The sequence below is a fragment of the Dicentrarchus labrax genome, unplaced genomic scaffold (assembly GCF_905237075.1).
Source record: "Dicentrarchus labrax unplaced genomic scaffold, dlabrax2021, whole genome shotgun sequence".
NCBI lineage: Eukaryota > Metazoa > Chordata > Actinopteri > Moronidae > Dicentrarchus > Dicentrarchus labrax.
In genome coordinates, this window is record NW_026136703.1 from 10,455,172 (window position 1) to 10,467,521 (window position 12,350).

General features: G+C 45.0%; 1 protein-coding gene across 3 annotated transcripts in view; it reads right to left on the bottom strand.

The window, feature by feature from the left end:
• The window catches only part of akt1 (v-akt murine thymoma viral oncogene homolog 1), a 31,167-nt gene that overhangs the window by 13,179 nt on the left and 5,638 nt on the right, over positions 1 to 12,350 (bottom strand). The gene's annotated exons all lie outside the window — the stretch shown is intronic.

Below are 12,350 nucleotides of genomic sequence, written 5' to 3' on the forward strand. Positions count from 1 at the left end.
AAAGTTTAGTTCAAAAGAATTATCAGTCTACTTTAGACAAAAAATGTAGTTAATATTCTGTATACTTAAAAGAGTAAGAGTAAAATTTAAGAACCCTGTTAAGATCAGATCAAAATCAATGCAGCAGTCTTTTTTACATCACGCATTCTTCTTCTTTGACAAAACCTAGCACCTACATCACCCAAGGAAACTTGGGTGTGTTGCTGCTAGTAGCAGCTCATGTAGCCTTGAGCTGCTAGTCTCAAGCAGAGATGAAGATCGGGCTAAGAATTTATTTTCCGTTTTCAAACTTGTAGTTTTGCTGCCTCAAATGACATCACTTGAGAAGATTTATAAAATTTTCTACAGCTATGTCTGGAGCCACCAAAAGCCGAATACCTAAAAGACAGTGACATGTAACAATTGGTGGAGCTTCCCTTTAAAGTACAGATGCTGTAAATGTAAAATGTAGTTTATTGTAACCATTCTTCTGTCTCTTTCCTATCAGTCTCTTTGTAACACCACATCATGTTTGCCAAGGCCTCAATTTGATTTTTCAAATAAAACTTTCCACAATTCCCATTTTCTAGAGACAACACCCATAACCTCAAGCCATGCATGTCCATCCCATTCACTTAGACACACTAGCATCACACAAATGAATCTCACGTAGGCAGACAAAACTCAATTTATTCCGGTGATGCTTCAGGAAATGTTGCGCCAGATGTTGCGCAGACGGGGGAAAAAAATAGCTTACATACCATAACAAGGCAGTGGCACACAGTGGAGAGGGACTTGAATATTTATACAGGAAAAGTGTAATTTATTTTTAATTACGGAGCTGCATATTAACCCCATGCAGAGCTGTAGCAAGCTGTCCTTAATTGCCCCATTTCCTCCAACACAGAAGTGTGGCGTGTGGGTGAGAGAGGATGTGTGTGTGTCTGCAGGGGAGAGGTAGGAGATCTGTCAATATGAGCTTCTGTTACCCTCTTTCAAACACACACTACTGACTGACGAAACTGATAACAGATCATGTCTGAGACAGTACAGACCAAACAGCAGCTAGTAATGTCTCCTCTGTTCAGTGGACATCCTTATAAAATATTTAAAGAGAGGACAAGAATTTGCAACACAGACTGAATGTCACTTTTCAAGATTTGTCACTTTTGACAGATCAAAATTATTAACTTCCTCTTCCCGCTTTTTTTCGACATTTTTGTTTTTAGAAAGTAATGGCATGCGCAGGAAACTCTAACAGGACATTTTCCATATGGCTTTTCTTTGTAATAATAAAAGATGAGGAGGAAAGGAAAAGGACACTTAAAAAGAAGAAACATTCTAGTTGACCACATACAGCAGGACTAAGCCTTGTAAAACACCCTGTCTGTACATTATCTTCCAGCAGAACATCAAGCCATTAAACTCAAAGCAAACACCCAAATGTGAAAACACCTGATTTACTGCAACTGGCAAGGTGGTGGCACCAATCACTACACTACAGGAAACATCTGCCCCAGAGCACAATATACTTTAGTCTTCAATCTGCAGCAGATGTCCAATATGTTATTACATTTTTCATCATGGCACAAGAGGAGATTTTTCATCGTGTTCTGCAGAGTAAGTGTTTACACACCAAACATGGCTCATTTAGAAATTAGCTCGACTTTGTCAGCCGTCAGACATGTGCTGTCCTAATTGAAATACACACCGGCAGGAATGTGTTTGGTGGATTTCCCTTATGCATGTTTCAATGCAACCCAATTATTGTGATGAGTCGTTTGTCTGTTTTAAACTCACCAATCAACTTCCACATCAGTCACCTACACGTGCATGCTGGTCTCCAGAGAATCACATGCATAGTGTTATTTATCACAGGCCTTCAAGAGAACCAGGCGTCCTTACTTCAGCATAAAAGTGCAGAAGAGGTGCTATTTAAGAGTAGCCATACAAGTATCAGCTGGGAGTGAAAGCAAGAGCCTGTTCAACACAAACACAAGTTGCCTAAATCTTTCACACTGTGGCCAGAAAACCTCCTGAGCCCGCCGTACCGAGCCTTGTTTTCCTCAGCTGGGCCCCAGCTGGTGCCTCACTCTGTGGTCAGGTTTTGGCTGACCCATATCCCCCAGCTGTAGTTCATGCCAGCCCACATTGAGGACAGTATGTGCACGATGCAGAGACGGCATAATGAGCCCCCTACCTGACACCATGACACCAGATGAAGGCTCACAATACATGCTCGTCTCACCAGTGGAGACTAACTTTCCGTTTAAAAGTTTTGGTTTGGCAGCATGAATGTGCAACTTCCAGACTAAGTACAGGCCTTTCATACATTATAACATTCAGATTCAGATTCAGATAGGCAGAGACAGGTGTTTACGTGTACGCATGTATGTGCTTGTGTATAAATACATTTGTGTGTGTACACTGCTTTGTGGGTAGTGACAGGTATTTGTGTGTAACCGATTACAACATCCACTTTGGAAGGCTCCAGGCTTTTCCTGCCAGCTCCACTGACGCACAGCACAAACAAGAAGTAGCATGGGTGGTCATATGTGATGGAATCCCTCAATCAGCAGCGCATGGAATGGCGTGTATCAGCTAGACATTCTCCCACACTGAGGTGGGCTTCAGTCACATGGATGTCGGGAACATGACAATGCCAGCTCACTATTCTCAGTCACTAGACTCACTTGCTTGAGTTATGCATCTGTGATATTAAGGACATTTTGACAGGTCTGCATGGTGACTGGGGCGAGGACACACAAAACAAACAGAGAGGTAAACAAGCTCATGGAGGAATGTGACACTCGAGGTCTAAATCCCTCCTAAGATGAAACAGCTACTGTGAAAAAAAAAAAAAAAAAAGAGCAAAATTGTTAGTGTGAGGCTTTTATCATCTTTTTCTACCCTCAAACACACATCTTAGACTGTCACACAGATGCAGCACCAAGAAATTAAGTAACCACCACATCTGCAATGCACATCCTCAACTTAGTACATGCTCTTTCTAGACAGGAGGACACTGCAACTTCCTCGTCTGTGACCACAAACCTGGTCACATGACAACAGTGGAAGCAGCTATATCCGGTTGTCTGTGTGCGCGCGCGTGTGTGCCTCTGCAGTGTAACCCCCCGCAAACAGTCTGCACTCAGAGCATAAACAACAAAGATGACCCTTGTCAGCTTCCTATTTTACACCCACTTCCCCTTCTACTACTTTTATTCTGTTTCCACGCTGTGGCCTTTCTTAAGCACTGACATGATGAGAAAGTGAAACTGACAGATGTGCTTTTCGTATTTAATTTTTTTTTTGTGTTGACTCAAACACAGTTTGGAGAGGAAATGCAGCATAATATCCTATTATAGCAGTAACATAGACCAGATAAATAAAATCAAGACTAATCTCCATTCACTAACTAAATCTTACACTTGATTTCAATATTTTATAAGACTTGACTTCAGTGCTTTGCAGAGTAAACCCCAAATACATCCTGTGTACAGTAAGAAACGCAGCACAGACTGCTGACAAAAGGACAATGGGCCTCATAACAACACAGGAGAGCCTTCTGCTTTTAAGTCAGTTCATCATCACTGATGTAAACTAAACCCTTTTGATGTCAACTTGTTCTCCAAAACAGGAAACTGGCCAACAGACAGACTGACCACAACCTAGAAAAGATAAAACCTCTTTCGAGTGTCAGGTCTGACTGTAACTGCCGAGACACGCAGACACACTTTGCTGTGAGGAAATCCACTAAACGATCTATGTCCCGGAATCAAAGTTTTTCTAATAAAAAGTCAAGTGTGACAGCAGACATGTGGCTGAACTCAACCAAATTAGGGGAAGGACAGAAAAATAGGAAGACTGATTTGACACCAGATGAGAGATGGGAGAACTAGAGGGGATGAGAAAGCCACACAGTGTGCAAAGAGTTGTGCTGAGGAGAGTGGTAGTGAGACAGATCACTACATATGTTCCCTACATATGTAGGACTGTGAAAGGGGGGGGGGCGAGATGTGTGCATGGGAGGAGCTGTCAGGGCCTGATAGAGTGTCTTTACATGACAAGCAGCTGCTGAGGTCTGGGATGCGCGCTGGGCAAAGTGGAAAATAATGAACGGAGAACCGCTGCCAAACACAACAGAATTCATCTTTATTTGCCAACTGCTGCATGGCTGTGTGTGTGGACAGCTCCAGCCTGCCTCCGCCACGCCCTCTATACCACACACACACACACACACACACACACACACACACACACACACACACACACACACACACACACACACACACACACACACACACACACACACACACAGTGAGAGAGAACAGGTTCGGCCACAGCTGTACACGGTGGAGCATCGTCTTGTTTGCTTATGCACATGTGTACCAAATCATAAGCAGTGTATGTCTATGTTCACTAGGTTGTGATCTGAAAAGGTAACCCGATAGAATTTGCCTTATTAGAACGAAAAGTAAAACGTTATCAAGGACATCTCTTAAATATCTTTTAAACCATAATCTAATCCAGATGAGGAAATGATCATAAGAGTGTGTGCAACTTTACTGTTTCACCCAATTTTTAACCCGCAAGAAGGAAGGACCAGCAGGGATTAAAATATACATTCATGCTTTGTTTTCAACACTGAAGTAATTTGCAAGTCAACTTGGCTTAAGAGGCCTTAACAGTAAGGGTTAGCCAGGCAGGCTTGTTGAGGGGTCAATAAATAAAAGGAAAAAATGTCGAAAGGCTTTAGACAGAAGGGGGAGAGAGAGTGACAGAGGTTAGTGGCTGTTTCCGCAGCGTCCTGTTCTGTCCGTCTCTACGTGACAACGGCAGGAATGCTGAGGTCCCAGCTGCTGTGGCTTGTTGGCTTTTAATAAGACACATCATGCAGCATTCATTGTGGGCCCCCAAAAGGAGAGGCCGCAGTGCCCTAACAATGTGTCCAAACTAACAGCTCTCTTGCACGTCATCCCTTTCTCTCCACTGTCTCTTTCAACTATGAAGGATTTTAATAAAATTTCAAGAACAATAATTTAACAGAGGCCCACCTTAGTCATCTGGCACTAGACAAACCACACACACAGTCACACGACATGTGGCTGAACACACACACACACACACACACACACACACACACACACAGACACACAGACACACACACACACACAGACACACAGACACACAGACACACACACACACACACACAGACACACAGACACACAGACACACACACACACACACACACACACACACACACACACACACAGTGTGAGAGGAACCAAGAAAGGGTCAGACAAAATGTGCCTCTCAGTGCCCACACCCAGTGGTTGGACTTCCTGAGGGGGCTGCTGTTGGGTTTTGTCCCTGTCTGGCCATTCATGGCTTGGGGATGAGAGGAAGGGAGCCAGTGGTAACTGCATGAACTGTGCATGTGTGTGTGTTTGAGTGGTGAGAATCGGATGAGAAGGGGGGGTAGGCGGAGGTTGAGGATTAGGGAATTAGAACTCCAAAGCGAGGGAGGAGGAGGGAGCGGGCTGCGCCTTTTGTTGGTTTTTCCTCAGCCACCCCCGCCATCCCTTCGGCCCTTTTCTGCCGGGTTCTGCCTGTAGGCTGCAGCTGCGGCCTGCCACCCTGTGCCCTGCATCTCAATGAGCCACGGGCCGCCCGCTCCAGAGGAGAGGGGGCTCCCTGATGCAGGGGTCACCACTGAGCCCCAGCAACCACAAACTCCGCCCAACACCATTCCCTGCTCTGAGCCACAGAGCTCTGAGCTGGGCTTCTCGTGCTGCCCGGACACCCATTTACCCATTTGCCGCTCTTGCTGTGACCATATAAGGCAGCACCAGGTTCACATGCCATCATGAACTGTCCAGGAATTTGGGCTCCTTCATTTTTATTCCCCTTCTCTTTATATCTTCCTGACATCCCCCTCCTCTCCAAACCTCTTTTGTTGGTCCCTCTCTCTCCCATGCAGCTGGATGGGGGACTCCATTGCCAGGGCTTTGGCAGAAGCATCAACAGGTTGTGGGGAAGGGCCACCCTGGCCTCCAATGTAGCCCTCTCTGTCTCTTCCCCTTATCCCTCTCTTTCTCCCTGTCACTGCGGTTGCCGCTGCTACCCCAACAGGAAAAAAAAACGCAAGGGGGGGTGGGGGGGTGCAATGGAGGCTGCCCCTCTTTCTCACGCTTGTAAGAAAGCCCTCACTTCTTCTCCGTGGTGAGTGACACCTGCTGATTACCATAGAGACACTGTGGGAAGTTCCCCCCTGCCACACTGGGGCTGAGATTTGCCCCCTCTCCCGGGTAAACAAGCAGTCCATGGATTAGTTAACTGGGTTACTGCATGGCAAACAAATAAACACACATTATTTAGAGCAAATTAGTGCCAATGAACTCTCAATGACCAGTGTTAGAACTAACGCCCTCAAACGAGCAAGGAGTAAACCCCAAAGGATTCATTTTTTCTGCAGACAGGTAGTCTCCGGCTGTTGCACATTTCCTTCTCAAAGTATGATAAAACTGTTTGTATGGCCCATGAGTAACTTGTAAAATATGTTCTGAGTAATAGAATAAGCTGATGTGGAGGATGTAACACATATCTGAGCATACAGTCAACTCTTAGTGTGTAGACAGCTTAGCATCCCCTTCATCTCTCCCTGTCTCCCCTACCCTCCCTAAACTGGAGAGAGGTGCCAGTGATGTGATTGATGTCGGAGACTGGGAGCTTTTCGCTGGTCCATAGCCGCTTCCGCCATGGGTCTGAGTTGTCAGCAGGGTCATTATCCTAGCAACAGGGTGGTGGGGCTGTGGGTGAGGAGTGTGCACTGGAAGTGGGGGAGGACCAAGGCAGGGGGAAGGAGGTGAGCTGGTGGGGGCAGGCAGAGAGGAAAGAGGGGAGTTAATAGAGACAAGGAGAAGAGGAAGAATGCGGGAGTAAGAATGGAAGAGAACAAGAGGAAACGACAGAGAGCAAAAGGGAAGAAGAGTAACAGAGACGGAGAGCGCTGCCGAGCACCACAGTTGTGGCGAGCAGGCGGACTCTGCACAGCAAAGTAAGCACACAGCGGGCTTGCCGTGAAAGGAGGCGAGCGGTGGAGGTGCCACCTCCCTCAGCCTCATGGTTCCCCCCACCATGCCAGCCAGTCTGCCTGCCGACAGCTGCACCCCAGTAATTTACTTCTCTCCACCACATTTAACAGGAAGACTGCTTCCCATTACCCAGGGCAGGGGGTCCGCGCTGACGGCCAGACACCCGGCCAGAGCTCTGGCTTCCCGGTGTGACACCCTCTGCTGCTGGACCCTGCCTACAGGGGCTCCATTCCCAGATCGGCCTGGCACTCCAACTTCCACTGCTGGTGATCAACTGGGTAGTGTCTGAGTATTTAATCGCCAAAGTTGGAGTGATTTGTTGTAAACTTATTTGCAAAAAGTTTTTTTTTTTAAGTAATACACACTACATCAATTAGTGTCAGTCAAAATACTAATTACCCATCATCACAGAATTACATCCTCTGGTTTTCCCTCCACAAATCCCTTTATTTCTTGATTCCCACACACAAAAAGAACATTAAATATCTTGTTCTTTAATTATATCTTTTAATGACAACTTTTAAAGAACTGAGAATTACTATATAAATGATCTAAATCATTCCACTGCTGCTGGCAAATTGCTGATTGGCTGAATTGGAGTTTCAGGAGTTGTATAATTTGTAACTTTTTGAATACTTGAACATCAGCTATCTAATGTTTAGTGGCCATTTATCAGTAAAAAAAAAAAATGTGCCGCAGACAGAAATTTAGTCTTTAATTTGGAAAACAAAACAAGATGCACAATAGGTTTAATTTATATATATATATAAAATTATAAAAAACTTAAGGACTGTATACATAATGTTATCTCATTACTAAAATTAAGCATAACTTTGTTTCTGATTAAAGTAGCTTTATTACCATGACATATTGTTCGCAAGCTTAAAGATAAACTAAATAATTCTGGGATCCACTTTACAGCATTTAGTAATTTTATATGCACTTAAGACGTCTTTATTATGTGTAAAAACCTCACAATATATGTGAAAATATTAGCAAACTGGGTGAGCTTTTGCAACAGTTCTGCAGTACCTAATGTGTGTTTGTGTGTGTGCTGCAGCAGTGTGGCCCATGAAAGCCATAATGAGTGGACGTGTAGGAGCCTGGGCGAGCCCAGCAGCAGAGCTGGCAGCCAGTCAAAGTCCTGAAGTCCTGAGACAGTCAGCATTGCAGCATCATGAGACATTCTTAATCAGGTGGGCCTGCTCCTTTGAAGAGCATTTGACTGTGCAGGGAACACAACATTCCCTTACTGAGATCACTAATACAGACAGAAAACGAATACAAATGTGGAAAATAGTGGCTGAATTATTGGAGACCTGTTCACCAGATGCACAAGGCACAGATATTGAATGAAAAATAAAATAGTTTCATCTACACTGAGTACTGTGTCTGGGGTTTCAGAAAACCATGCATGCTTTTCTCCTCTCCCTACCACCATCCCCCCCAACCCCCACCCCCTCGTTCCCACTCGGTGTCTCATGCACTTTCCTGGACCACCAACAAGGTCTCGCTTGGAGGAGCAGCTCATGGGTGTCCTTCAGCCGCATGACCAGCAAAGGAGCCAATCAGCTGATGAGTTCCAAACCAAACCACGAGAGGGTCTCTGTGGCATGTCGCACATAACATCCATCCACTCTCCTGAGGCCGCCTGGGTCACTGAGCAATGTTCTGGGAACATCACAAAGACGCTGCTCAACTTCTGTCTCTCTCGCTCCGCTTGCCCCTTCATCTTTCCCTCGCTATCTCTACTGGTGTGCCCTCTGCTTTCCCTCCGTCCCTCCCTCCCTCCCTCCCTCACCCCACCCCTTCTCTCATGAGTCGGAGCCAGCTGAGCGTGTTACCCAAATCCAACAGTTGTTGCGGTCTTCGTTAGCCTAACGAAGGGGCCGGCTCTTTATACTTGTCAGGGAGCAAATGAGTCAAACAAACAAGGGCCAGGGAAGAGGGGAGGACAAGCGAGCGCTGCTCTGTTGAGCTTCACTGGGTTCTTGGCCGCAGCACTTCCCAGGAAACTAGGGAACCCACAATCTGCCTCTTTGATGTCTGATGATGCTCTGGCTTTGATGGAAACTTTGGAAAAACACACTTGCAAAAAGAAATAACATGCTGCTCGGTCTCTGTGGCCACTAGAGGCCGTAGGCACATTCAAAGTGTGTGGGTGCACTCTGAAGGATCAAAAAGGGAAGTATCATTTGGGGATGCATAACAACTGGTTATGATAGTAACAACAAAGTTACAGTGTTTTTGCAAGCCTGTACTTGCGATGTGGTCGGTGCATAAGGGCACTGGGTAATGTCCTGCTGGCAGTGTAACTTCTGAATAAATATGCTTCACACTGTCCATACACTTACAAATTTGCATATGCATGTCCAGACATACGCACACACTACCCCCCGTCCTACTCGGCTGCTTTGTCTTGCATTCCAAAACTGTCCTTCCAAAACAGACAAACAAGATAACAGTCACAACAACACATCTCAGGCAGTGTCCACAATCCAGACACATTACTGCAGCACAAGGCTTAAGGAGAAAGTATGAAGGTGTGTCCTTCAGAATGAGATCATTTCACTGAGCGCAGCCTGTCTGGAACAAATGTACGGAGCACTCCAAGGCTGAGAATCAGCAGCTCTAATGACAGATTAGCTCTACTGGAGGGTTTACAGGGTACTAAGGCACAATGCTTGCTCTACTTTCTTTCCTGAGCCTGCACACAATTTGCATGTGCATGCTAAACATGACTAATCAGATAGGAATCAAAGCGCGAGAGTGAGTGGCATGGATGTGTTCAGCTGACGTGCCAGAGCTGCTGCGCTCTGTGCCTGTGACTGGCCCACCATGAAATACATTCATCATGTAACACCATTAAATGGGCATTGCTGGAGGACAAAGGCACATTTTAACTGTACCTGCTTTTGATAAGTTCCATGCAAACTAGTTTGGTGCTAGTCCATGGAACACACACAAAATGTTGATGGAAATATGGAGGGCTATCTTTTGTAAAACATTAAATTGGTGTTTTGAGTGCACACATGGGAGTAATGAGCATGGTGAACACACTTGGAAGCGGTATAAGCCATTTATTATTACGCCCACATGGAGATGTGAGTCACTTGGGTGGCGCCACCACACAAAAAAGCTCCTCTCAAGGTGCAACATGAGATGATAGTGGTTGAGTGGGGGCTACCTGGCTGAGGTGATGGACAGCAAGACAGGGCTACTGCAGGTTCACCTTCTGTGCAGTCGCTCTGGGGCAAAGACTGTATGACAGTGACGCGACACTAAAAGCCTTCCTGTCAAGGAGGCAGGTGGACGCCCTCCAATCAAAACACAGAGGCTCTGGGTGACATTTCACAGGGCACAGCTGCTGGGCTGCGACAGCATGCCAACTCACTATTCCTGAAGGGTTGTTTGTTTAGTGTGTGTGTGTATGTATGAGTGTGTGTCACAACTAGAAGGGTGTCACTGCTAGAACTGTGTGTGTGTACACTACTGCCACACTACTTTGAATGTTTTTCTACCAGTCACTATTTGACTACTCTTAAAGTTATATTTTACACTGGCTCTCAGAATCTTCTGTTCTTATCAGTGCTGGCAAAGGTGTTGAAAAAAGGACGTGTGCCAATTATGTGGCACCAATAATACATAGAAAGTGAAACAAACCCCCAAAATAACTGTGAGAATACAACTCAGACTGAATGACATGTCAAACTCTTGACTGTCGTGCCTAACAAATACTATTTTACATGTTCCCTTCCAAAGAAAGTATGTTCCTGTTCTCATTTTTTCCTAAAGTGAAACACAATAATACAGTTTGCATCGAAAGCCTCTGACACACGACAGAACTCTAACTGATAATATGAATTTTGCTTTACAGGCTTTTATGAACAGTTGAAGGAAATGCAAGATTGTGGATTAGATAAAACTCTATATTTTTGTCAACTACTTAACCTTGTAGCATTGGTCCATACTGCTAACGAAATACTAATAGCACCCAACATTTTATCCTTTCACTCACTGGAAGGACCAGGGCGTGTCTGCCTGAGACCAACTGAGCCGAACCAGACTGACCCTTTCCTAAAACAGCAGCCTGTTATGCTCTTAGCCCAAGCCTTGAGGAGGGGGAGTGCGGGCTAGCACACCACAGCGGCACACTGTTCCCCCTAGAGTCCCAGCAACTCTCCTAGTGACCTGCTCCCATCACCTTATCCCCTGAGTGCGAGTCTTGGTTTCCCTGTTTCCAGTAAAAGCCTGGTTCCTTGGCACTGGGCCCGGGAGTCTTCATTGGTTTTGGAGAAGTTCCTTATCCTATTTAGCCCCTGGTGGTGGTGGAGGCGGTGGTGGTGGAGTGGGCTCCGTGAAGCAGCCGCAGTTTGAAGGCAGAGTTAGTATGCACACATAAAGCTGCTCAAAGCCAGCAGGTATGTGAGGAATGCCTCTTCGTCCAAACAACAGGACTCACGCCCGACACAGAGCCACGCCACGCCACACAGCGCTGTCAGAGCAGCTAAATGGGGCCCACTGGGGACTCTGCAGCTGGATTGCTCTTTACATTAGACCTGGCATACAGCCTGTTTAAATACGGTTACCCGGTGATCAATCACCTTGCACATGTCATTCGGTTTACGGATTTAAAAAACAAATCTGTCAATAGTGTACTACAGTAAACTCACAAGTAATCCAAGAACCCCAGGAATGAAGGTAATGTGGATTTGTTAAATATTTCTACAATTATTGTAAAATTTTACATTTTTAGGGCGTACTCCATTTATGCACCAATGAGTGCACGTGCATGTGTATATATAAGCCAAAATGCATATGTATATGTATTTTATTTATTATTTTTCTCTTTCTTTATCTCCTGATATTTAAGAGAAGAAAAATGTATTTAAAAAAACAACTAAATAATGATTATATGAGATCCAATTATAAGTTGATAGCATAAAATAATTAAGAGATCAGGTCGCTGGGGAGGGGTGGGTGGGGGTCAAACGGATGGACGGGAGGGAGGCGGGGAGTAAAGAGGTTAGGTTCAGATAGAGTTATTAATTTCTAAATTAAATTTAAAAAAAATTCAAACTTAAATTTGATATGAATGTATCTTCGGTTTTTCTGTATGTGTATTTATTTTCTTTTTAATTTCTGTATCCCATATTTTTTTTGTTGTTTGAAGTTACTAGGTGAATGTAAATATATGTGCAGTTATAATGCAGGTGGGACTACTTTAGTGAACAGATGTAATGATGTTGTGCAAAGTCATCATAATACTACTAT